General features: G+C 45.2%; 1 long non-coding RNA gene across 3 annotated transcripts in view; it reads right to left on the bottom strand.

The window, feature by feature from the left end:
* Positions 1-23,188, bottom strand: part of LOC140251693 (uncharacterized) — a 39,614-nt gene extending 16,426 nt beyond the window's left edge. For 2 of the 3 annotated variants that reach the window (XR_011903452.1, XR_011903453.1), the window contains exons 1-2: positions 23,098-23,188; positions 1,497-1,606 (exon numbers count right to left, since the gene is read on the bottom strand). This is a non-coding gene — a long non-coding RNA (uncharacterized lncRNA). Of the gene's footprint in view, positions 1-1,496; positions 1,607-2,287; positions 2,430-23,097 lie in introns of all 3 variants that reach the window. The other variant, XR_011903454.1, reaches the window with a different exon arrangement.
* Between the last annotated feature and the right edge of the window lie 3,122 nt (positions 23,189-26,310).

Below are 26,310 nucleotides of genomic sequence, written 5' to 3'. Positions count from 1 at the left end.
TCTTTACCAACAATGAACAAGAGCTGTGTGGCACACTCAAACATCTATATAGGTAACCACTGTCACTGCTGCTGAAACATCCCACCCGTTGCCTCACTGTGCCCACATCCACTCTTTGGTCTCCATAAACTTTCAGCCAGTGTTGATGAATGTCCATGGTTACCATTTTTATTTTCTTAAGGAGAAATTCAATAACACCCCTTCAGTTCAACCCCTGCAGCCCTCCCACCACCCACTTCTTATACCATAGATCAACGTAATAAAATAGGAGGCATCACTTTCAGGGCAGGTAATGGATAATATGCCAGCACCAAAGTTTCTCATTTGAGAACACCAAAACCCTTTGCTCAGCCCCTGTGAATGCCTGGGAGCTCTTAGCAGCTCATATCTTTGCTGCCTCTCACTTGAACACTGGAGACCTCCATGCATGGAGCATCCACAGCTCCTCTGGGCTGCTTAGATTATTATTATAATTATTATTATTATTTAGCATAACCTAGGAATTACAGTTTTTAAAATAATTAATTATTATTATTATTTTAATCACATCATTAGAAGCCATTAGCCATTCCTCTTAAAGGAATCCAGAAACAAACAGATATTTGTAGGACTGAGGAGTCAATGCTGGGATATAGTAACAGTCAAGGAAAGGAGGAAGATAGAATTATTCAGGCTTTAATTATTCACACTTTAACAAAGGCAGATGCCATGTGATGCGTTGAGTTACTGTTAACAGGGCTCTATTGGTCAGCAAGAGCTGCTGGAGTTGGGGTGGAAGTCCTCCCATGGACACTCATTGCTTGGCTTCCCCACCACGCAGTGCTGCTCTCAGCAGATGCTTTTCCATCATGGCTCCCAAGGTCATTTCCCCACCCCATACACCTCAGCTCACCAAGTCTGAGGCTGATAGATACCGATGGCTCCTGGCTTTATAACACCATGGGGTAGCTCTACCAGAAGGCAAAAGTAGTTTTAAATCTAAAAATGCTTAAAAAAATAATAAGGGCAGCTTTTGTGGTATCCTTCAGTTAGTGTGTTTGCCAGTACATACAAATTCAGGACAGCCTGCTTCCCTCTATAAAAGTTTGATGGAGTTGGGCTGGAAGGCTGACAAGACATTGAATTCCAGATTCAGGAAATGTTGGGCTCTATGATGTGTTTATAATTAAATTTATTTCCCTTGAATGCAGCTGAGCATCTCCCCGGCTTATTGTGCCAGGCAGCTGCATGGTAAGGATTATGCCTGTAGAATCACAGAGACTGATGACATGATTTAGCACCTATCTGGAATGATTAATTGAATTAAATATAGCTCATACGATTTGCTTTAATCCTCTGAGGACAGCGTGGCCAAATTCACACCTTTGCTTTACTCTGGAAGCCTTATTAAAAGGGAGAGAGAAGCAGCGATTGTTTCATAAACTTAATTAGAATTTTCAGATGCTCAATAAATTGTTACTCTTTGGAGGGTAAATCTGAGGAATTCATTTTCTCACCTGTTGTCCTGCCCGACAACCCACTTTCCCTGCTTCTCTGTAACCCAGCGTGCTGGCTGCAGGCTCTGTGCTGGGACCCCCAGTTCAAAAGCTCTCAAAATCCACCCCACCTGCAGGCAAAATTCAAAAGAAATTAGCTGTGTGCTTGTGGGATTGTTGTGCTGCTCTGCATAGCAAATCACTGCCACAGATTCACCCTGGTGCTGAGAGATAAGACGTGAGCCCTACCCTGAGCACAGAGGTAAAGCGCTGTTGCCCCCAAGTTTCCCCACGGGTGCAATACATGGAGGTGCAGAAGCTCTGAAGGCGTAGCACTGACACACATCACGCTGCCATTTTGCACGTATTTCAAACTAAAAACTGCACAGACAACTAAGAACCATAACTTGAAAGAGGACAAAGATTATCTCTTCATACTAAAGGGGCTTCCAGTGAATGATATGAGTTCTTACAGAACTTTTGCCAAGGTTCTAGGAGGATATAGATGCTCCCAGCTGTGTCCTGCCTTCACGTACCAGGTTCATTTGGCTCCTGCTGACCATAAAAATGGAGTCATTTGGGGAATCTCAGGGCAGCTGTTTGCACTTAATGGGGCAGAGAGTGTGACAGAGTGGCCTTCTATCATCATGGAACAGAAAGCAAAGGTAATCATGAGATATTTAGTGTTGGAAGGGACCCTTAAAGGCAACCTGGTCCAACTCCCTGCACTGAGCAGGGATACCCACAGCTCCATCAAGTGCTCATCCAGCCTGACCTTGTGTGTCTACAGGCCCATCACCTCTCTGGACAACCTGTGCCAGAGCTGCACCAAAACATCATATTTTCAGGGTAGACCATCAAGAAGTACATCCAGCTGTAACAGCAGGGGCATGTTGATATGCAGAAACACACACTTCCACTTGGATTTGAGCCAGGAAACAATATCTAGCATCCCTACAGGGGTGGGAAATAGGATTTTAAATCTCACAGTCCTCAGCCAAAGTAATTAGATGGACAACATCATTCATCCCCCATCCCAGTAGGCAACCACAGGCTTTTCACTTGCAGATAACCTGTGTTTCACTTTGTGGTGTCTTTAATGGAAGCAGAACCAAAATGGAGCATCTCGTTGCTTAGAGTCTGAACCCACCTTTAAATTGCACAATGTTTTATCAATTATGTATCTAATTACCGTAGCCTTATAGATACACTATGGGCACACTTATAACTACTTAGGAAAGAAAAGATAAAGATGCCACACAAAAACAAGGCAGGCTCAGCACCTATTAAAACAACAGCAGGCTGCTTAGTAGTTGCAGGTCTAATGACTGAAAGTTTAGTGCTATTATCTCTGCTACCTGGCCCCTTTATCACCAGCACATCATTTGGTACCAAATTAAATGCCCCCTTTGTGCTTCCCTGTCTGTTGGGATGAACTAGCACAAAGACACCAGGTTTGTCACACAGGTTTGTCTGGCCAACAGAATTTTGCCCATCACTTCTGAAAGGCAACTAAGTTACCAATGTTGTATTTCTGTTCTCCGCCAACTAATTTGGATACAGCAGATTGAACGCAAAGGTCAGAAAGGTGAGAAAATCCACTGGCTGAAGAAGCTGTTTATTTTTTCCAAAGCTGATTTAAGAAAATGGAAACAGCTCAGTGAATCCACACAAAGCGTTTCACAAGGTCTGTTCTTCATAGGAGGCAAAAGCGAATATAGAATGTAGGTGCTAGCAACAGCCTGCCATTGGTCTTACCACAAATCAGTGATTTCAATTAAAAGCTATTCCATGTTTGGCAATGCTGGCAACCACAACCACCACCACAAACATCTGCTCCTTTAATTCACTAAAACAGACACAAGAAAAAAAGAAAAAGGACCCAAACAGCATTCAACCCCAAACCAGTTTTTGATCAACCCACATGCCTTGCCCAGGAGTCCTGCTGATGTTAACAAGGTTTCTAAGAGACAAAGGAAAGGGGCTTTCCAGCCAGACTAAAGCCACTGCATGTAGACTGGGTTAATTAGTGCTTATTGATGCTTTGCAGCATACAAAACCATACGTTTATGCCAGAGTAAATGAGCTATTCCATTCAGAAGGTAACAAGGCACTGAGAAGAGAAGCTGGCTGCTAAGCAGTCCTTCATCCTGGTGGCTGAGCAAGAGGAATGGCAGCCAGGCCATGGTCCTCCTGCAGGTCTTTGAGGTTTGTTTGTTTTCCTTCACCCCCCCAAAAACAAGCTACTGTATCAGCCCAGAAGCACACCTGGTTCACTTGTTGGGTGCTCTCTGGGTGTAAGATCAGAAGGACGGCAGGGGGAGAACACTGGAAAGCAATGTCCAAGGGCACAACACTCAAACAGGCCAGGGTTTTTTGTCATCTCAGGGATGGAGAACTGAGAGTTAATTGCTGATCACTTTGTGCATTTATATTTGTTTAACACAGAGCCGTGCAAGGCTTGCTTGCAGAGCCATTTGTTCCAGTCTAAAAATGCTGGTTTATTAGCAATGCTGGCAAGAGCCATGCAACACCATCACTGTACACCCATGTGCCAAGTGCTAGTGCCTTGCCCCTTCGCTTCATCATCCACACAAACCTCCATACCAACCCTGACTGCTGCCCATCTGCTAACCTGTTCCACAGCCCCACAGTTAATCTGCTTTGCACGAATCTCACACCAGACCACACTGGGGTTATTTCATATTGCCACATGATGAGAACTAATTGAAGATTGCTATGTATGGGTGAAAGTAGTCCTGAATGTACTTGGACACAAGAAAATCTAAAGTGGACCCTTCAGAAATGCTTTTAGGGAACCGTTTTGCAAGTAACACTCACAAGATGCAGGGAGGCTTTCATAAAGCAGAGCATGTGATGCCGAGTCAGATTCATAGAATTATTCTGGTTGGAAAACACCTCTAAGGTCACCAAATCCACCCCCAACCCACCCCACCATGCCCATCACCACATCCCCAGTGCCACATCTCCACAGTCCTTGAGCACCTCCAGGGATGGTGACTTCACCACCTCCATGAGCAGCCTTTTCCAAAACGTTACCACTCTTACTGAGAAAAAGAGAAGATTTTTTTTTCTGATATCCAACCTAGTCAAGGGGCATCAAAGTGGCTCCTTTGATGTCTATTCCCTGTACAACTATTAGCCTCTGGTGTTGACAGCATCACCAAAATGCTGCAGCGCCTCTGGGAAGGTCCCAGGTCCTGAGAAGGTTGGATTCCAACACACAGACATGGGAAGCATTATGTTACAGCCACCGTTCCCCAAACATCATCCTGGCAGCACTCAATGAATTATCCACTAAGAAACTCCACCTGCCAGCTTCCAGGTCTCAGCAGCTGATAAATGGCACCGTGGATCTGAATTCAAGGTGGGAATTTCCATCTCACCTCCATCATTAGCATCCTACAAGAACTACTTTAAGCTTTGTCCTTGGGGGCAACATGCATTATGCATGGTAAGAATTCCTCCATCCATCTTCCAGAATGCATTATCGCCCTTGATAAGGGCTTTCCAAGTCATTTGAAAGGAAGGTGAGCTCACCCATGAATATGATACGCTGCAGCTCCAAGTGCTCCTTGCAGAGCCTGAACTGCCCCACGATCATTTCTGCTGCGTGCAACAAGCAACAGAAGCAAGGCAAACAAAGGCTACAAATGGATCTCAAAGCATCTCAGCTAGAAGTGGTATCCTACTTCACTTGTATTTTAATAGCGAATTTCCTATTTCACTAATGTGATGCGCAAGCACAGCATGAAGTCTGAACTCAGACTCAAGAGGGTTATTTTTACAGCTCATGGACCGAGGCACAAATGCCTCACAGAGACACAAAGAAGGCAATCAGCCATGGCCGCAGTTGGCTGCTCCCTTAACAAGGAGCCATCACATTGCTGTTTCCAAAAAGGCCCCTCCAAGTACAGCTCTGTTCTGACTGCCTTCTAATCCCTCCACATCAAAAGCCAAAAATATTTATGCCTGCTGTCTCGCATTATAGATTAATATTTCTGAAAAGTAATGAGTTATGACATGACACCAGGCATGATCATTGAACCTGGGGCCCCAGCCCCACCAAAGCTTTTTTAAAGCTGTCTGACTTCTGGGGGCACAAGTAACCTCTGGATGGCATTGGGGATGGTAACAAAGACATCCAAACCTACAGACTGGCTTTTCACCAAGGGAGATATCTAATTATGCATCCACTTTGTTTTGCCCTGCAATGTATTGGAAGCAATCATTTTACATAGATACAGGGTGCCAGTAAGGTTCAGTTTCTCTCTCTATCAGTTGTGCAACATGGGCATGCACAGAGTGAAGTCTTACCCAGCCATGACTGGGGATGTGTCCTAAAGTTGCATTCTGACATTTACAGGTCTCATTAAATGAGCTTCCTTTATTGATCTGTGTTTATTTTTCCCCATAATTGCAGCATATGAACATTCTTAATTTTTCATTTCTGCTCCTGGCTTTTCATTTGAAGTGATCCTGAGTGTAGTGCCAAGACACGTAGCAGAAATGACCTTCAAGCTTGAGAGAAAATCATTTCAATTTAGAATCCGTCGATAAGCAATAGGCAGAAGCCTTGTACATTTAATAGCATCTATCAAACATTTTCCCTTAAGAACTTGCTGACCTTCTTGGCAGAGGCCATTCAACAACACACCACTTCCACTCAATGCCTTTATCTAAGGGACCGGATAGCTACTGAGTCATTGCTGCACTCAGAAATTAGGTCAGCTATCAACAGCGACAGATTACAGAGCTCAAATTATCCATTCTCTCTGCTTGATGAGAGGAACGCAGCTCAGTGGCCATTTGGTGTCACATAGTGAGGAAATCCTCATCTCTGTTCCTGCTTTACAAAACTCATTTTAGGAGCACAACAGTTTAAGGAAAAGACTCTTTAGCAACTTGTAAATCCACCTAATGGTGGGTTCATCCTGGTTTTGCTAACAGCAAACTGGATAGCAGCCAATGACATCTTCTGCAGTGAATATCCGGAGTAGCATCTCATGCTCTACAGCTGTGAAAGTCAGACCTGATTGGGAGCAGAACTTGCTCTAGTGAATTCCACAAGCACAACTGGCAGCAAAACCTATTTCCAAAGCACACATCATGGGAGGGGGAAGCTTTGAGCCTCTTCAGTACCACAGCTTGTTGATCGCACAGTAGAAGAATGACTAACTGAGATTTTTGGAAAGCAGCTGATAAATTAAGAGAAGTGTTCTCAGATGATCCGAAGCACTAAGAACACATCCCATGCATGAATTACCATCTCAGCAGAATGAAACCATCACATTTCCAGGATCAGTTTAGTGACAACGAGCTTCACAGAAGGCAAACAGTAACAATACGCTCCTTTCTTTCAGTTCAGTTTTAAGTCTGTGCCTGAAGCACTTTTACATTCTCACTAGCGGTCAGCCTGGAAGGCTGTGCATGCTGAGGATGCACAGCTCTCAGCCATCCTCATGCAGAGGTAATGTGCAGACATCCGCACGTCTCGAGCAGATGGTGCACCAAAGAATTTCTGAATGCTGAGGGGCCATGCAGAGCAAAAAGGGATTTTTATGAGCCCACCAAGTAGCTGTGAGTGCAATTAATTGCTGACTATCAGACAGAATAAATCAAACTACCTCTGTTGTGGTTTGGCATAGATAGAGGATAGGCTTTGAGGCGGAGAGGGATCCAATGGATCAACACCGCCAGCACAGAGTCAGGCTGGGATGGGAGCTCTGGAGCTCAAGCCCTCACTGCTGTCCAATCCAGGCTTAGAGATGGATGGATCTGACCCTGGGGTGACCCTTAGGTGAGCCACTGTGATACCTTCGCTTCTGGCTTGCAAGCCTACATGGTGAATCAATGAAGGATGCATTTTAACTAAAATTACTCTGGGAAAGGACATTTGTTAATAAAAGTACCATTATTTCCTAATTGGAATTTACTTCTGCATATTTATAAGCCGTAAGAAAGTAGAAAGTAGGAAATCTACAGCATTAATTCCTTCTACAAAGTATCCCTGTATGAACAAGAGGGATTTATGGGAACAGAAAATGTATTGAAGTAACGTTTCAAGAGGACTGAGAGCTCAAGCAATGCTAACTGTAGAACAGCTACAGATAGCATCAGTCCATTGCTCCCTTTGCGGCTTAGCATAGGAGCAACAAAACCAAGGTTGCTTCCCATTTTGTCCCTTTACTTATTAATAATTATTTTACTGCTAAAAAAGGACAGCTTTTAATACTAAAACATCATATTGATAAGCAGTAAAGTCAAACTCAACCATCGTCTTGCTCTATCCGGTTCTGACCTCTAAATCTATGTAGACATTCCTTGCACAACTTTCAGATTTAAACGACTTTTATTGTTAATAAGAGCACATCTGCATTGTGATTGCATTCAGTCCTCTCTTCTAAGGAAGAGCCCAAAAAGGATCCAGAACAAAAGGTCCACATCTCTCTCGCCTGCTCTTTATGCCCAACTAATTAATCTCAGGATGATTAAAATTCAATACAGTAAGAAAGCGGTCAATGCCATAATTAGATAAACGAGCTTGTGCACAAGTACTGAAACAACCAAATCAAACAAGCCTCACATTTCTCACAAGTGAGGGAACAAATACACTTCAATAGCTGTTTTAAATCCCTGATGGCGTTCAGATGGCCCTGTCTCATTTTCCAGAGAACAACAGCGGTGTCTCCTACTGCATGTAATGTATTATCTATACCCTTTGAAACTCGGAATATATCTAATACCTTTCTGGATCAAACACTTTTTGAAACTCTAAGCCACGAGAAATGGCTATTCCCAGACTTCATGGCATCAAAGGAGCCGAACAAACATTTCCTGTCTGCAAACCCAACCAGGAAATCTTTCCAGTAGCAAAGCGATTCGCTACATAATCATGGCAAGTTCCACATCTTTCAGCACCTTTACATTTTATATTCATGAGTTACATGGACGTTATTTGAAATAGGACATTATTCCTGTCTCGGTAATCAGGTTGTGTTTAGAGGCTGTCAGGAGACAGTATTGAAGTCCTCGTGAAACGCAGTCATGAGAGAGTAATGTGGTGGATGGCTTTGTTAGTTATATTGAATATTCCTGGGCAGCTCTGCTCCTCAGCAGAACAGTCTCCTACAGATCTCCCAGCAGTTTAATTGCAGCTTAGAAAACTAAACAAAATGCTCAGCCTTGTGCACGGCAGGCTGTGGTTCCTGCACAGAGCACAGAAGTGATCACAGAGAGGTGCTGTGATTCATGCACTGTGAGCTCACACTCTGCAATCACATGAAGTCCTCACAGGACATCAGCTGTGTTAATTTATTAATAGATGAGGAAAATCTGTATGCCTTTACTCCTTCCAGTGTTTTACCTCATCTCCTTTACCACCTTGGCCTTGCTCTGCCAATAAAGGCAGTTTACTCAGAGCTTTACCAGCAAACCTTCCCAACAGAGACGCATTTTGTTCAGGCATCAAGCAATAGAATCAGACCTCTAGAATACACTTCCAAACATCTCCAGAATGAAACAAACCACCTACTAGAAAAAAAACACTTCTTGGTGACTGTAAATTGGTTTCGTCATAGAAGTCTCTGAGTTGGAAGGGACCCTTAAAGGCCACCTGGTCCAACCCCTGCACTCAACAGGGATACCCACAGCTCCATTGGGTGCTCAGAACCCATTCAGCCTGACCTTGGGTGTCTGTAGGGATGGGGCACTACCAGCTCTCTGGGTAATTTGTACCAGTGCCTCACCACCCTTACAGTAAAAAGGTAACAAAGCATTTTCCTTATCTCCAATCTAAATCTCCCCTTTTTTGGTTTAAAACCATTTCCCCTTGTCGTTCCACATCAGACGCTGCTAAAAATCCCATCCCCTCCCTTCTTACAGCCCCTTCAGATACTGAAAGGTAGGGCACTGCGCAGTGTTCTCCCCGGAGGGTCAGCCCAGCTACCTGCCTGATGCTGCTCCCATGCAGATCATTAATATTTTTTGCCAGTTTCTTCAGCACAGATGAGATTCGGATCCCACATTTGTGTAGGGAGCTACTTTTATGAGCCCATTCATCAAAAGCCTGGGAGAATTTGTCAGCAGCACAGATGAATAAAAATGCTCAGAGTCCCCTTTTGCAATCCTCATCAGGCAGCAGAGAATTCCCTGCAGAAATCTAAAGAGCGTGTTACAATTCAAATTAAACCTAAGTATAAATTGCAAGTTTTAACTTAAAAATCTATTAAAAAGTGGCAATCGGACTGAAAGGCAGGAGGGTATTAAGGAAGGAACACACAACCTTGTCTCACTATGAGGACTATTCTGCAGCTTGAGAACCACAGCACAGAGGTCCCCAGTGCTGCTCCATGCTGTTACCTTGCAGCTGCAGTAACTGCTCACACCTTGCAACACATCTGCCTCTGGTTTGCAGAGCTTCTAGAAGGCAGTCCACCTCTATCTGTCCACTCCTACTGCTTAATCATTTGCTTTTTGTTAGATATAATTTGCAGCCTATTAGCCCCGTGTTTAAGATGTTTTCCGTATTTCCTCTCATTATTAGTTATTTTATATTACTCTAAATATTATTACCAAATATCATTCAACCTGTCTCAGCTTTGGGAAAATCAGTGAATGAGGCTGTTTCCATAAAGCCAAGGAGAACTGGAGTTGTTCTCCTTCTGGTTACACTCACCATGCGTACTTTCAGCCCTGTTTCCTCACTAAGGACTCAGAGTCAGGAAAGAGCAGGCTTGTTATCCACCTTCCCTCCCTCCTTGAGCTGCATGTCCCATCACCAAGGAATGTCCTCAGCAAAACCTACCTCTCTTAACTCACCCAATGCCAGAGCTTTCCAGCCCCCAAATGACAGAGAATCCCACAGCTTAATCCTGACCCAGTGTGAAAAGAGCTGAAAAAAACAGTGTGCCTCCAGACCAAGACCCCCATTGCTCTAGCAAGTAAATAAATCCCACGCAGTAGCCCATTAATGCCTCACATTTTGTGCTTTTCAGCATTCTCACATTAACTGCCAAATTATATTAACATTTAAAAGAGAAGGGGAACGAGCATGTCACCTTGGTTGCCAGGGAACCTTGAGAAGCAGAGCTCCTCTCTGCCTACCTGCTAACTGAGGTGTGGGGCTGCTGCCCCATAGGGATACTGCTATTTCACAGCACTCTGCAAGGCTGTACACTGAAGAAATCATGGGAGGTGGTCAACACTGCAAATCCCTGGTGCCTCCAGGGCCCCATAGATATCTCGCTTCTCCGTGGAAAGAGTTGCATAGCATTCAGAACAGCTTTGCTAGATGAGCACATTATTTGCCTGTGACCCTGCATAGGGGGTTCCAAAACAGGAGCTGGGACCGTCTGTGGAAGAACAAAAACGTTACAAATCCCACGGTGTCAGAATTTTCTTGTTCTCGTGTTTTTCCTGTCTCAAAATAGGATTTTCTAGTGGCTTAAGCTCCCAGCAACAGCCTAGGGAGTTGAATCAGATCATAGATACGTGTATATAAATGGTTCTGCGGAACTGTGTAGAAAGTCAAAATGACACAACTGCGGTGCAATCATAACATATTGGTTTAATGCAACTCCAGCCATTTGCTGAGGCAGCAGGGGCTAACTTCAATCCGAAATACATATTCAGTATTGCTGGAAGGGATTATAAATCCCCTGTGCTTGCAAGAACAGCAGCACAGCCCCCAGATTCCTCCTCATTTTCCCAGGCAGCACCAGTGCTGCAGACCAGGAGCAGCACAACTGGAGAAGTATAAATACAAAGTCAGGGCCAGGCAGACACAGAGCTGCAGAGGGTCAGGGCCAGCCCTGCTCCTACAGCCCCTGTGCACCTCTGCATTCCCACCCCTGCTCCAAAACCCCAGCAAGACAGTGCTGTCTGAATCAGCGTGCCAAAAAAATCCATGTCCTAATTATCCAGCATCTAACATGATAAATAAGACCCCCCAAAATGACATATTTTCCCTATTCTTTTCTTTTTTAATTGTCAGTGAGTCCCCCCGCCCCAGTTCCCCATTGAGGCGCTCTGGCTAACTTTGCCTGCCAATTGCATCTCATTTGTTTAATAATGACAGGGAATATTTGTGGGAGGTAATAACTTACAGTGCTTTGATGTTTGGTAGGTAACCAGAAGGAAAGGTACGCACAGCGGGAGATGGCAATGATCAGAAGAAACAGAGTTTCAGGGGATTAACATATTCCATCACGTTGTCTACCAGTTTCCAGCACCGTGTGGATTACAGCCTAAGTGCCCACTGATAAATCACCATCAGGGCACTGGAGAGCGCAGCAACACTTCTTTGGCTGCACTAGCAAAACCCTGTCAGTTTCTGAGCTGTCACTAACACCGTGTTCATCTCTGATGGATGATGCTCTGGCAAAGCTTCTTCCTCATTGTCATGACCTGAAGAAGAGAGCTTGGCTCACTGAAGAGCTTACAATTAAGATGCTTGGACAAAGAAACTGCAGCTGCTTGGAGTTTTAGAGGAGAATGTCTCAAAGAGCAGGAGCAAAAAACAAACCTGCCTTTCATCACTACAATTTCCAGAAGCTTGCCAGCTATCTCCATTTGAGAGGAAGGCTGCAATTGCCTATAAAATCATAGGCAAAAAAGCCCACACATCCTTGCAAAAGTCCCTCTGTGCCCCAGGCTGTGTGAGCTCACAGGCCCCAAGGGCCCACAGTGCTCCTGCACACCCAGCACATCCTCTTTAGTGCTGTTTGTTGGGACTGGGACCATTCGTCATTCCCAATGTTTTCCAAGCTACGTTTAGCAACATGTCTGGATGCACTGGTCCTCATGCAACTATCTCCTTAATTCATATGGCCATAGAATAAACTAGGTGGGAACATGCCTTGTGGCCTTTCTCCATGCATCTTCAAGACGCCCCTTGGTCCTTCCTCCTTATAGCCCATTTCTTCAGGTTGTTAGAGAATCATGGAATCATCAAGGCTGAAAAAGACCACTACTGTCACTAAGCCCAACCCCAACCCACCATGCCCATAGCCATGTTCCTCAGTGTCACATATCCATAGTTCTCGAACACCTCCAGGGATGGTGACCCCATCACTCCCTGGGCAGCTGTGCCATTGCATCACCATTCTGTTTGAGAAGACTTTCCTTCCTGAACCTCTGCTGGCACAGCTTGAGTCCATCACCTCTCCTTCTATCTCTGCTACCTGGGAGCAGAGGCCGACCCCCACCTCACTACAGCCTCCTTCCAGAAGGTTGCAATTTGTCCATCCTTCATCTGTCTCCAGTCTGAGCAGCTCCTTCAGCCCTCACCATGCTCCATACATAATATAAAAACACCAAACAAAGAAAAGCAAATAAACAGTAAAACACACAAACCAGCCATGCAGGAGACTCAGAATGAAAATGCCTGCTAACTCTCCTATCTTCAACTTATATCATTAAAGTTTCAGCTTCTTAAATATATTCCATACTTTCAGCCTTTCTCTGGATTGATATGCTTGGTTATAACTTGGGGGAAAAACAAAACCAAACCAAACCTTTAAGGTTTTTTTAAGGTTTTGTCAAGGCAAAATGTTAACACTGTTATTCCGGCTCAGACTTCCAGCGCTTTCAGAAATTGCAAATGTCCTCATGCTAATCCTGCTCATTCATATTAATGCACAGGAGATCAGCGTTCGTCTGATCAAAATGCATGCTCAGTGTTGTGGGCTTATTTATTTTAAATCAGGTTTATCATCAGAATGCAACATTAAGAGAACATGAATGCTGCGAAGGTGGTAAGGCTTGCTGAATTGCTTTGAGGATACTTAAACCAGACTTAGGACAACTTCATCCTGAATACATCAGGAGTTAATCAAGTGGTTTGTGGGAATTACAGAGCGGGGAATTAGGAGACACACAGGACACAGTGTCTGTGCCCATTAAAATGATAATCTTTGAGTTATTCGGTAAAGGAGCATTAATCCAGAAAGGGTAAAATTGTATGAAAAGTACCCCAAAGTGTCACAAGTTATCTCAGGATGCAGCCTAAAGTCCCTTTGCATCGCTTTGTTTTACATAGGGGAACAAAGCCAGCCAGCTCACGATACTCTTCAAAACGTGTCATAAACGACAAGGTACAAAAATTAATTGAAAGATTAAGAAGTCATGTCTGCAAAGATTCAAACCAAAATACATGGATTTCTGGAAAAATGACACCGATACATCAGCTCAGAGAAGGCATAAAAGAGAAGGGCAAAGTCAGCAGCCTTGTGCATTCCAGATGGACCTCGTTATTATTCTTACACATTACACGGGTGCTTGAGAATCATCCTCAAGAAGCTGAGAGAGATGGAAGTGGTTTGATTGGTACGACCACTCCCTCTTCCCTACAAAAGGATTTGAAGGCTTGCAAAGTTGATTACGTTCTGTCAAATGTGTTTTACACTTTGATTTTGGTATGTCAGTTATTTTCTTTCCCACTGCCAGTGGAAAGAGATCCATCCCATACAGGAGCCCAAATCCAGCTGCTTATAGAAGGAGCTGGCCACCAAGGCTGAATTGCTCAGACAGTTTCATGGGAATCACACACTCCATCTCCAGAGCATCCTTTCATGCCCTTCACCTGACCTGATTTTATTGTATTTTCCATAACTATCCTAGAAAATATTGACTTCTTTAGTATATTTCAATTTCTCTCAATGCTAAATCTGATCTCTGGACTCTCTGAGAACCTCAGCCACTATCAGAACGAAGCTCCACACTCATTATTCCATCTTGTTGCTGTAATGTTCTCAAGTAATGAAGCACAGCACATAATCTGGCTGGTCATTTAGCTCCAGAGGACAGAAAGATAGAATTAAATAATAGCAAAACTTGCACTCCTATCAGAAAGATATTTTTGAGCCATTCCAAAGAATGGATCTTTCCCCACAGTTTAATTTGCTATCCCTGAGGAATCTATACGTCCAAATCGGGACAATTGCAAGAACAAAAGCCATTGAATTTGATGAACCAAAGTTAAAGGTTTTGCTTATCTTTTAACCCCCTACAGGGGAGGTGGCACTTTACGTTCCACCTAAAGGTCACTTCAACCAGCTTGCACAGCAGCCCCAGCAAGGCTCCCTCTCCTTGTAGAGATGGGGTCCCTACTTAAATCAAGCTCATGCTTCATTAAAACTACTTAGAGCAGTCCTGCACAGCAGGGCAGTGCCCAAAGCTGAGAAGGTTTCAATGAGTTGGAAACCAGGAGCTCCTCAGAGTGCCTGGAGCAGCCCAGAGCAGACAGACATTGGGCAGTCAATGGAAAGTCCCCCACTGCTTTCACCAGGCTTGAGTCAAGGCTTCAATTATTTCAGTTAAGGGGAGGAACCCTCTGTGGGCAATGGGGTAATTAACTCGCCCATAGGAGAGCATCAGCACCAAAACAACGACCCACAACAGAGAAGCATCTTTGCTTTCATCTGCCTTGCACTAAAGCTGCTCACCTCCTTTTGTAACGATCTGGGAGTTTTAATTCCACCTCTTGGACATCTTCCCAAACTCCTGAGCCAAGCTCAGGTGCTCCAACACAGACTGCTCTACAGCAGAGCCCAGGAGAGATGTCAGGGCACATGCAACTGCATGCCATTGCCATGTAGTAGTCCTCCTGCAGAGACTAAGGGGCTGTCCTAAAGGAAGGGCCAGTTCACAAAGTATCCATTCTATGAACAGACTAACGTTCATATATATTATGTGTACTTTTTAAACTGGAAACGCTCCAAAGGAAACATGAAGGGGGAAGAGTGGTGACAACACGTTTTTGCTGTTCTCCCATTTTCCAGCTCTAAAAAGAATGGTGGAATCATCTGTGTTCAACCTAAGCCATCGTGCACACCGTCTCATCATCCCAACATGGAGGAGATGTTTGACCACAACAACCTCTGCAAGAAACCTGAGGAACCGTTTCACAGCCCTCACCATCACGAGGACAAAACAATTACCAACACCAAAAGCATTTTCATAAACACAGCCTTTAGGAAGCTGCTGGAGATGGAACTGAAATAGCAACTCGTTAGGAGCCTCATTACAGCCAACCCATGGACATTTTTATCACCTAGTTAACATTGATGGCCAACATTAGCAAACCCAGCCGTCCATGGCAGAGCACCTGGGTGAGGGCTCATCCATGCACTGCCAAGTGCACACAATACAAACCAGCTGCTGGGTTTGCTCCCAATCCAAGCTTGGCTGGGGCAGCAGCACTGAGACACCAGCCCTGGAGAGCTTGTTTTGTGCAAGGTCGTTTTGTGCAAGCTCTTGTTTTCTCCTTTTTGCCCCAGTTTTTACACCGTTCTGTCCTGTCTCTTCCCCCTCTCACATACACAGTCTTAAAGGAAATTTAGCCTTGGTGGTTTGCTGCTAATTAACAGCCCCTGGGCTGGGAAGGGGTCAGAGCACTGCAGGTCTGGCAAACAGCACCGACAGGGCACCCTGCAGAGCACTGCGTTCCTACAGGGCACACAACACTGCTCCGGGGTACTCCCTGACCTTCTAAGGGCAGCCCTGACTGCACCGATGAAGCAGCTCTGCATTTCACCTCCCAGAACGAAGGTCTTTCTGGCAGACGAAACTCCACAATGTCTGTGATTAAGAATCATCTTGTAAAGGCTTTAGAAATTAGCTGCAGCTTTAGGTATTAGCAATTGGCAACCGTGCTCAGGTGGCAACGCAGCCCTGACTGAAGCTTTGAGGTTGCAAAGACCTGGGGTTGCGTTTGCTTGTTGGTTTTTAACAGTTCCTGTTAAATAGCAGGACACTGGGACTGAACTGGCCACAAGCAGAGGGTCAAATAGCAATTTCCTCCCTCCTGTTATCAGCAGGCTTTGGGCTCTCCTTTTATTCTGCAAAGGGAGCAGAATTCATGGGTCAGTTCAGCAAAACAGAGCACTGAGCCAAAGAAAGAACCTCTGATTCTCCCGAGAGTTGTTTTTGTTTGGGTTGTTTCAAATCCAGCAGCTGAAAGCTGCATACGTGAGAGCTGCGGGGTTTACAAGGAAGTGTACAAATCTGCTGTCATTTGAAGTTAGCCACAAAGTCAGCAAATGCTCTCACTTCTCATGGGAGTGGAAGGGCATTGGGGACCTGATTCTCTTTTTTTTCTTTGTAATTTGTTTTGTATGATTGAATCATTGCCAAACAGCCTTAACTGGACTGAAGTGCAAAGAATCTCTTTTCTCATCATGGGGCATTTACTTGCCACTCTACACCATCTACCAGCACTCCTGGTTAACTAGGGAGGTGCCAGAGGATTGAAGGCTTGCTGATGTGACTCCTGTCTACAAGAAGGGCTGTAAGGAGGATCCAGGGAACTACAGGCCAGTCAGCCTGACCTCAGTACCAGGGAAAGTTATGGAGCAAATCATCTTGGGTGAGATCACAAGGCACGTGTGTGGTGCTCAGGGGATCAGGCCCAGCCAGCATGGATTCATAAAAGGCAGGTCATGCTTGACCAACCTCATCTCCTTCTACCACTGGGTGACCAGACTGGTAGATGAGGGAAAGGCAGTTGATGTAGTCTACCTGGACTTCAGCAAAGCTTTTGACATGGTCTCTCACAGTATTCTCCTGAGGAAACTGGCTGCCCATGGCCTGGACAGGTATACCCTCCTTTGGGTTAGGAACTGGCTAGAGGACCATGCCCAGCAGGCAGTGGTTAATGGAGTTAAGCCCAACTGGCAACCTGTTACAAGTGATGTCCCCCAGGGGTCAGTACTGGGGCCCATCTTGTTTAATACCTTCACTGATGACCTAGATGAGGGGACTGATGTGCCCTTAGTAAGTCTGCAGATGGCACCAAGTTGGGAGATGGTGTCGATCTGCCTGAGGGTAGGGAGGCCCTTCAGAGGGATCTGGATAGGCTGAATTGCTGGGCTGAGGTGAATGGGATGAGGTTCAACAAGGCAGCTATGAGAGATGGTTTAGTGGTTTGTGGTAGCTAATGGGAGGACGATTGGACTAGATGATCTTGTATGCCCTTTCCAACCCTGTGATTCTATGATTCTATATTTCTGTAGTGACACAAGGGACTAAGGTTAGGAAAGATTACTTTGCACCCAACAAACTTCTGATGGCGATTCCAGAATGAAAAGGAGAGGTCACGACCCACAGACCAAACCAGAACAAAAAACCCTGTGATTCAATGTCAAACTGCATAACGAGAGCAATAGATGTATTCACACACACACAGAAGCTCCCTGCTTTCAGAAGGCTGCAGGAACATTCAGGCAAATCAGCACTCACAGCAAACTGTTCAGAAATCATCTATACATTTCGTAGCATGGCAGCACATCGTAGGAGTTCAATGCAACTTTGCCTCACCTATGATGATCTCAGGAATAGAAGCAATAATGATGGAGCAGTTAATTACAGCTTTCCTATTCAACAAGAATGATACTACTCTGCTTTAATTTTAACATCAGAAAGAGGTGGTGGGGAATAAAAGGAAAACCAGGTAAGAAATGCATGATTTTGTTAGACTTAATCAGTGGCTTTGCACACCCCAGCTGACATTTGTAGAAAGGAGGACATTCCATGCTAATGATCCCAGCAATTACTGCCTTTCAGCGCTCAGCACCCAGTTTGTTCCACAGGGCCATTACCCGTCTTCCCACGTGCTGTGGAGCAAGTGCTGTGTTCCATCTCCTCCTACACACAGCCAAGTGATTGCTGTCCCCAGCCTGCTCCCTTCAGCGGTGATTTGCTCCGATCTGTGCAAGGGCACCATTAAATGAGCAGGAATTCAGCAGCCATGGGAGATAAAGATACTGCCCTAAAGAATTACATTTCTGTTTACCCTGCTGTCTGTTACAGAGGAATCCAAATAGAACGCTCATCGCCTCCTCTCCCAAACACCAGCTTGTGTATGCTGATCCCTATGAGAGCAGTGAGATGCCTGCACCCACAGCACTGGGGAGCACAGCTCAGCTCCTTCCTGCCTCCATCTCTCCTTGCTTTAACTTTCCACCTAGCCAACTCAGCACGGCATTCTGCTGTGCCCATGCTGTGACTGTCAGTGCAATTCAGAGCCCTGTAGCCTTGGGGTATAGGAGCTGTTGCCTTCAACCCTTGGAAGAGTCATGTCAGCATTTCACACCATTTTGTTTGCCTTTGCTCCATGTGGACTTCACCCTTTGGGCTTCCCCCCAGTGAGCTGAAAGCAGAAGGGAACAGCCCTGAGTTTCATATTTTGCTGCATCAGAAGTACAATGCAGGTCTGCCTCAAGCAAAAGGATGAGCTTGTCATAGCCAGCCCCAGATGGGCACAGACTTAGTGCTGCTGCAGTCCCTCATGCCTGAGGTGACCTCAGCAGCACCTGCAGCCTGGCACCCACACCTTTATTTGCTGTCACAATGGATTGCAGGGGCTCTGAGGACACAACAGCACTTAGTTGTGGTATGATTCCCCCCAGAAATTCTGCTCTCACTACTTCCTATTGACAGCACTACCCAGAAGAGTTGGGAGCAACAAGGTTCCCTGTTCCCCCAAAGATACCAGCGATGTTGCCTCAACTGAGCAGTGCAACTCTTACAGATGATCACCAAACCCAATGAAGAGGAAAGAGCTCTTGTTTTGGGGGAGGTGGGGGAGCTCTCTGAGAAGGACAGAGCTGCTGCTTGGGTCACCACCTGATGCTGTAAACCCTGCTGCTTGAAGACGTAACTGATGGTAACTAATTAACTCAATTTCAGACTTTATAATAATAAACCCTTCAGAAGCTTACTTAAAAGCTGGGTTACATTCTTAGCTTTAAGCACATGGAACTCTTTAACACAGCTGATGGCAAGACCCTCCAGAAAGGGAAGCACAGCATGTAGGAGAGGGAATAAAGGGCCCTTATAGAAGTAAAGAACCGATTTTGAACACTGCATGGCTGTTTTTTAAGCTATCCTGGTGTCCAGAGGACCTTCAGCTCAGTAGGCAAAGTAACACCACACCACATGCATGGCATGTCTCATAGCAAAACACAGGGAAATCTGGAGATACCTTCAGACCACACAACTCACATATTCTGGTACTTTTATACCTTTTTCATGCTGCTCCTGGCCAAACAGAAATCAGCTTCAGATTCAAACCTGCACCTCACCTGACTTCATGGCAGCTTCACAGCTTCACTTTATCTGAGTTGAACCCAGACCAAGTCACAGAGGGGCAGACAGGCAGCTCTGCAAAGAGGGAGAGGTTTCTAACAAACCTCCCCCAGCCGCATTACCTTCCCCTGGGGAAAACAAACAATCCGAACTGAGCCCAGAGAATGTGGAGCGATACCATCAGAAAGCACATTAAGGAGGCTTAGAAGGGTATATGCACAGCAGCAGGAGAGAATGCTGACATGAGGAGATAAGAGCTTTCAGCTCCTCCAAATTTCATCTCTCTTCTCCTGCAGATGGGGAAGGAGCCAGGCAGGACATGTGGAAGCACCTTTTTCCTGACCTAGCACTGAGCTATGCCCAGCAAGTCTGCTCAGAAAAGAAATAGAAAACAAAACATCCTGCATAAGCGGCTTAATGAGCAGCTCTCATTACTCGGTGGGTGTCAAAGCCAGTCATCTCATGACACAGTGTGGGCAATGCCCTGGGACTGTTGGCTCTTGCAGCTACTCCATTTCTAACAGTTGATTAGGGAAAGTATATAACAGAGTGTTCGTAAGCACCTAAAAATAGAAGGACTGGGAGACCTTGGATTGCAGGTCAAGGATAGGCAGAAAAAGACAGCCTGCTGGTGACAAGGTGCCCTGCAACCCTGCAACCCACTACCCATCAAAGAAACCTCTCATGGAAACTTTGTAAAACCATCTCTGTTTTTATGCCTTAAGAACAAGGGTGCCCATAAACAAGCCCAAACAAAATTCCTGCTTCAGGATGCTCATTTTGGGTGCAAGTCTCACTTTCTTTTGGGCCATTCTGGACTTAGTCAGCATCTCCTCTTACTCTCAAAAAGAAAAGCATCTCACTCTTTTTGTTGCAGCATGGGACAAAAATGGCTTTGGAGGACCTGGCTGTGCCCACCAAGCAGAGCCCTACCACCTGCCAGCCCCTGCTATCCCAGCATGGAGTCCGTCACACTGCTCTGCTCCCACTTCCCCATGCCACAGAGAGACAGATGGTGCAGAGGAATTTTAAAGCAGCTCCTAGGCAGCCTCTCTCAAGAAGGGTTTGCAATGACAGAGGAGCAGATGACAGAAAAGCATCACACAAAGATCTTGATAAATTTTGCAGAATACCCAGCAATCTTTAATACCAGGGAGCAGACTGACAGGGGATGCATAGAGCAAACATTTTGCTCCATGTGCCATCTATGCAACAGTAATTTTGAACAATTGCAAAGCTGCCCACCCTCCTGTTTAAAAGTTCAGCTATTTTCCCCATGAATCACAAGGTGACAACTTGCCTACCAGATCAGTACAGCAAACCAGCAGTGAGCTGAGCCCTGCACAAAGCCCCACTGCTGTATCAAAGCTCTCTGAACTGCCATCTCCAATAGTGGGTCATAATGCAGGACTGGGATTTTTGTGCTGTCTTGAATTTGACTTATTTCCTTCAAAAATGCTATGGCTGTGAATCCAAGAAAGATTAGCTTGTGTTTACAGGGGGAGAAGAACTGAAATAACTGAATGGATATCTCTGTCATATGCCCAGAGCTCCCAGCGTGGCAAGCACATATAGAGTCTGCAACCCAGAGCCAGAGAAAATGCCCTCTATATTACTCAGCTTCTTACCACGGAAGCATTTAACATGTGAAATATACTGCATGCATAGCAAAGCATGTCCTGATTGATCCGCTTTCAGACAGGACAGAGAGTTAACAAATGATGAGTTCCCAACCTGCAAACCTGGACAGTTCCCAGAAGCGGTAGAAAAAGAAAAGATGACTCAGACAGGTGGTCTGATAGATCATCATCCAGATGGAACTGAAAGCACTCCATGCCTTTGGAGATGGAGATGCATGGACTTCACCATACTAAATATTAAGTTATCCATAACCAGAATAAGACTGGTAACAACTGGGGGCCCCTGCTGAAACCACAACAAAGGAACGTATATCTGCAAAGCACACAAAGCAACACCCCTCAGAAGACGAGCAGAGGAAACTCAGTGTTCTACTGCACATGGAGTAGGGAAATGTTTCATGCCAACACCTCCCCAGCTCCAATGAAGGAACTGGACTCATTTCTCCCAGTTGAGTCCATCTTCCTCTTGAAAATGCACGAAGAGCCTTCTTGACAAATCATCCTCTTCCCTGTAAAACTGCTTAATCAAGATCTCCCCGTGCAGCTGGCTTATTTGCATCCTTCCTATTGCATTAATATATGCGAACGGATGGCACTGCTGATGCAGGCAAAGGAATAAAAGGTCACTGAAGCAAGTTTAATTAAAAAGAAAGTCTGAACTTGAGCAAGAGTTAGCTAAACTGAGACATATCGATTAGCAGAGCTGGTTTTAATTATTACAAGACAACCACAAGTTTACTTTGATATTGAACAGAGACAGCCCTTCAGATCACACTGTCTCATCTCTCTGACATTTCCATCCACTCGGGAGATTGGTTGAGCTAAAAACACCAGATAAATAGCTGTGAGCAAGCAGAGGTCTGCAGCTTGACACAGGCAGAGCCCCTTCTGTGCTGAGAGATCAAAGCAGATGCTGCTACACAGCATCCTTCTGTGGGCCAGCAAGTCCATGGCCACCTGTGTAGCAACTGTACAGACACCTCAAAGCAGTAGACGGTCTGGGAAGGAAAATGTAATCTATGTTTTTTTCTTTGAACCTTAGTAACCATAGAACAAACCAAGGGATTGATAGTCAGCTCTCCCGTCCTCACACAGACGGAAGGGCAGCGGGGCACCTCTGGGATGGTGGCTTCACCCAACACCTGCACAGCACATCCCTGAGCCCCAGCAAACATTTTGGGGTGATGATTTTAAATGCACCTTTCCCCAGTGTAAAGAGTCACTTCCACCAAAGCTCACATTTTCTCTATCTAACCCTCTTTAATTCCTCTTCAAAGTACCTTTTTTTTTCCTAGCAAACAAAGAGAGATTGACTGCATGTTAGCTCCATCACACGTGTGACATGACAGGGAAGCAGTTGCTAAGCGACTACCTTGGGGGTGAGGGACACCTTATAGAAATGTTTGTAATTATTCATGAGGATGCACACACTGAGGTCTGATTCTGATGTGAAAAGAGAGGCAAAGAAATGAGCCCAACCTCCGCATTGTAGGTGAGGTTTAATCGAAAAGAAGCTGCTCCCAGTAAGTTGTTTCAATATCCTGAACAATGTGAGAAACCACAAGACAGAGCAGAAATACAGAGCATAATATTTCCTGGGTAAGAGCAAAAAATGAGGGCAAATGTCTGCCTGAGCAAAATGGGGGAGATACCATCAGATGTGAAAAGCTAATTGAAATTATCCCAGTGTAGCTAAAATAATCAAGCTGACTCTTAGTTCTGATAGGAACCAATGCTCCTCCAAAGGAACTTGCCCTGCAGCACCAGCCAGACAGCATCCCTGCCACCCAGCTCTCACCACCTGACATCTGTGCTGCTATGAAAACAGACACTTCTGTTCTGAAAGGAGATCCAAATCTCTGCATTTCACTTACCTTTATATCCTCCAGTTCCCTTCTACTTGCTTCAGCTCCTGCCCAGCAGCATCAACCATCCTTTCTCTCTATGCCTCACACTCACTTTTATTGGGTCCTTCCAGTTCTTCCCTGAGTCCATTGGCTACAGCTTGTATTTTCCAGCTGATCTTTCTGAGCTGGAGGGCCAAACCCAGCTGGAGCTCATCTCCAGTGCCCTGAAGTCAGCTTTGACCACGACCTCTGAAGTGCCTGAAGTCAATCACCCACAGGCTGCAGTGATTAGCAGAGATTGCACTTAGATCAGCTGCAGCTTTGCAGAGCTCAGGAGCTTTGATTTTGCTCAACAGGAGAAAGAGATGTGAGAAATATTCCAGGCATAATCTCAGCCAGTCAGGTACATTTTAAAAGAGATACAATGGAGTGAAGTTTTTTTTTTGTTATGAGTGGAAGTTATTTACTTATTTTTCACAGGACTGAATGAAGCCCCCAGGGACATGGTAGATGGTGTGCTGACGGCACCTGAGCTAACGTTCACAACAGGAATAGGAAGAAGTTAAGCTGGAGCAGTGCACAGGGGAAAACTCCACCCAGTTGTGGAGCTTTGGCAATGAGAACTCACAGTTTAAAAGTTACTGCCATAAAGAAAAGAGGCTGGATCTCTAGATCTGAGATCTGAAAAGATCCCTAAATTCAATCCCAACCCATCGTGCCCATAGCCACATCCCTCAGTGCCACATCCCCATGGATCTGGAGCACCTCCAGGGATGGTGACCCCAGCACTCCCTAGGCAGCCTGTGCTGATACTTTACCATTCTTTCAGAGTAGAAAACGTTCCTAATATCCAACCCATTCAAGAACATCTCTAAGCGACAGCTAACAAAGCACTTTCCATACTATGGGTGAAAACACTTGGTGTCCTCAGCACAAGTGGGGGGAGCTGCTCTGGGCGTGATGGTGAGCAAGAAGTCAATCTCCCCATGGTGCCCTATCGCTCACTAGGCAGCTCCTGTGAGACCTCTTGAGCATCGCTGCATGCTTTTCAAGCTGCAGTCATTAAAATGCAGGCTGAGTCCTTGCTGGCTTCCCTTGGCTAAGTCAAGAGAGCTAAAATCCACTCGTAAGTACTGTTAAAGTTCAGTCGCTGCTGTTTGTACAGCACTGTGCTGCAGAGCCAAGAACAAAGCATCTCAGTGTCAAGAAATCAAGGAGCCTGTCCAAAATCCCCCACGGTAGCAATCAGCTTAATCTCTATCTTGAAAAGTGTATAAAAATCTGAACAGGGTTTGGTGCTTTTTTTTCCCCAGCCCTTCAAATCAACACATTTAAAAATAATACGTGGGGCTTTTTTTCTTCTTTCTTGCTTGTGACTCCAGCTTTTTGAGTTATCTCCATAACTACAGGCAGAGCTGAGCTGTCTGCAGGATGAGCTTCCCCATATGCAGCGCTCAGGTTGCCCCATCCTGGGAAAAGCTGATGGTCTGTTTGCTAAAATGCAGCCAGTAACTGCATCCCAGTCTACATATCTCTGGTATGGGAACATTCCTATTGCACACAGTTGTTGTCACGGACAGATTTTCAGTCTTATTGACGGAGGGATGCAGCAGAACAGACAGCTACTGGAATTAACCATACCCACGTTCCTTGCTTCTGGACATTGGACTTCTTACAAATCAAAGGGCTTGCATTAAAAATCTGTGGTCATTTTTCTGGTGTATCATTGCTGCATCCTGATTTATTTGGGTTCTGGACCCTTTTCATCACATGGTGCTCCATGTCAAACACTTCATAACACACGATGTTCCAAAGAGCACAGCAGCACGCAGGACGTCTCTCTAATAGACACTCACACCTTTTATCTTCTTTCACTTCAAAACACCAAACATTTCCAGGCACTCTAGATAGTCAGCACGAACTCCACAGCTCCCCGAGATCAACCTGCACTTTTAATGTACTTTTGTCAGAAGATATTAGTGCAGCTAATGGCAACATAATGAGGCAAAGCTTACCCCAGCTGCATGACAGCTGAAGGAGATGAATGTTATTCCACAGGATCTAGCCTTTCTGCAGAGAAGTCACCTGTCTGTCTGGGTGCCAGACAGTTTCCTCTGATGCGAAATCTACCTTTCAGCCAAAAAATAAAAGAGATACATTTGACATCGGGAGCTTAAGCCAACTTCATTTGCACTGATAATTTGTGGGTTTGAGGAAGTTGCCATCTGGAACAACTACGAGAAACATCAGAAGATCCTGGGAAAATGTAAAGCACGTAAAAGCCATTCATTCACTCCTGGGAGTGTGGGTTCAGGTGTTCAGTGATGGACAGAGGCAGCATCCCTGCATCTCACTGTCATCTTCAGGGTGGGATAAATCCTTCCCATCCAGAGCATGTGCAGGGATGCTCTGAAGCTTTTCACCTCCACTAATTTTGCTTATTTATATGAGAACATTTGCTTATTTATATATCTCTTGGCATACTTTTCAGATGTTATTTATACACATTTCTTGACTCATATCAATGAATTAGATGAATTGTAGAAATCAGTTGGCAACAGCACCAAGTCCAGCACGGCGAAGAGATCAGTACCATTTGGATAAAGCCTTTTCTTGTTACTGGAGAACACAACCCTGCACAGCTCAGATTGCTGGAGGCCCAGATAGGCAAATATGGGTCTGCACATGTGTTTCTGCTTCCTTTGGAAAGGCTCCTTAGCTTTTCATGGCTTAATGCTATTCATGAGAACTGCAGGATTCCACAGCAACATTTTCAAGCACCTTCATGCTGAAGGTAGAAAAGCAAACAAAAACAATAAGAAAAAACAAGACCCTGCCATAGCAAAGCCTGAGTACCCACCCCCCAATGTGTCCACCCAGCCATCCCCAGGAGCCACATGCGTTTCTGCTCTACCTACCACAGCCCCTCTGCAAATAGACCAGAGCTCAGCACTGCTTCCAGCCATACCCATCAGACAGATTTCAGTGGGGATCCACCCAACCATGAGAATGGCATTCATGAATAACCCATCAATTAGCCATCTGCTAAAAAGGCAGAGTCAATTAGACACCTCTTGGTCTCCCTGGGTCAGTGAAGCACTCCCGGGTGAGTGGGAGCAGCCATGAATGGCTCTTCCCATCTCCCATATTTGTGCCGTTGGGATCAGGAGCCTCATACTAGAATAGCTTTCATTCTCATCTGTTTGCTCTTCATATTTTATTTCAGATCTGGGACTAATT

Source organism: Excalfactoria chinensis, chromosome 4 (genome assembly GCF_039878825.1).
Source record: "Excalfactoria chinensis isolate bCotChi1 chromosome 4, bCotChi1.hap2, whole genome shotgun sequence".
Taxonomy (NCBI): domain Eukaryota; kingdom Metazoa; phylum Chordata; class Aves; order Galliformes; family Phasianidae; genus Excalfactoria; species Excalfactoria chinensis.
Note: the sequence above shows the minus strand (reverse complement) of the source record. Positions and strands in the feature narration are given on the sequence as shown.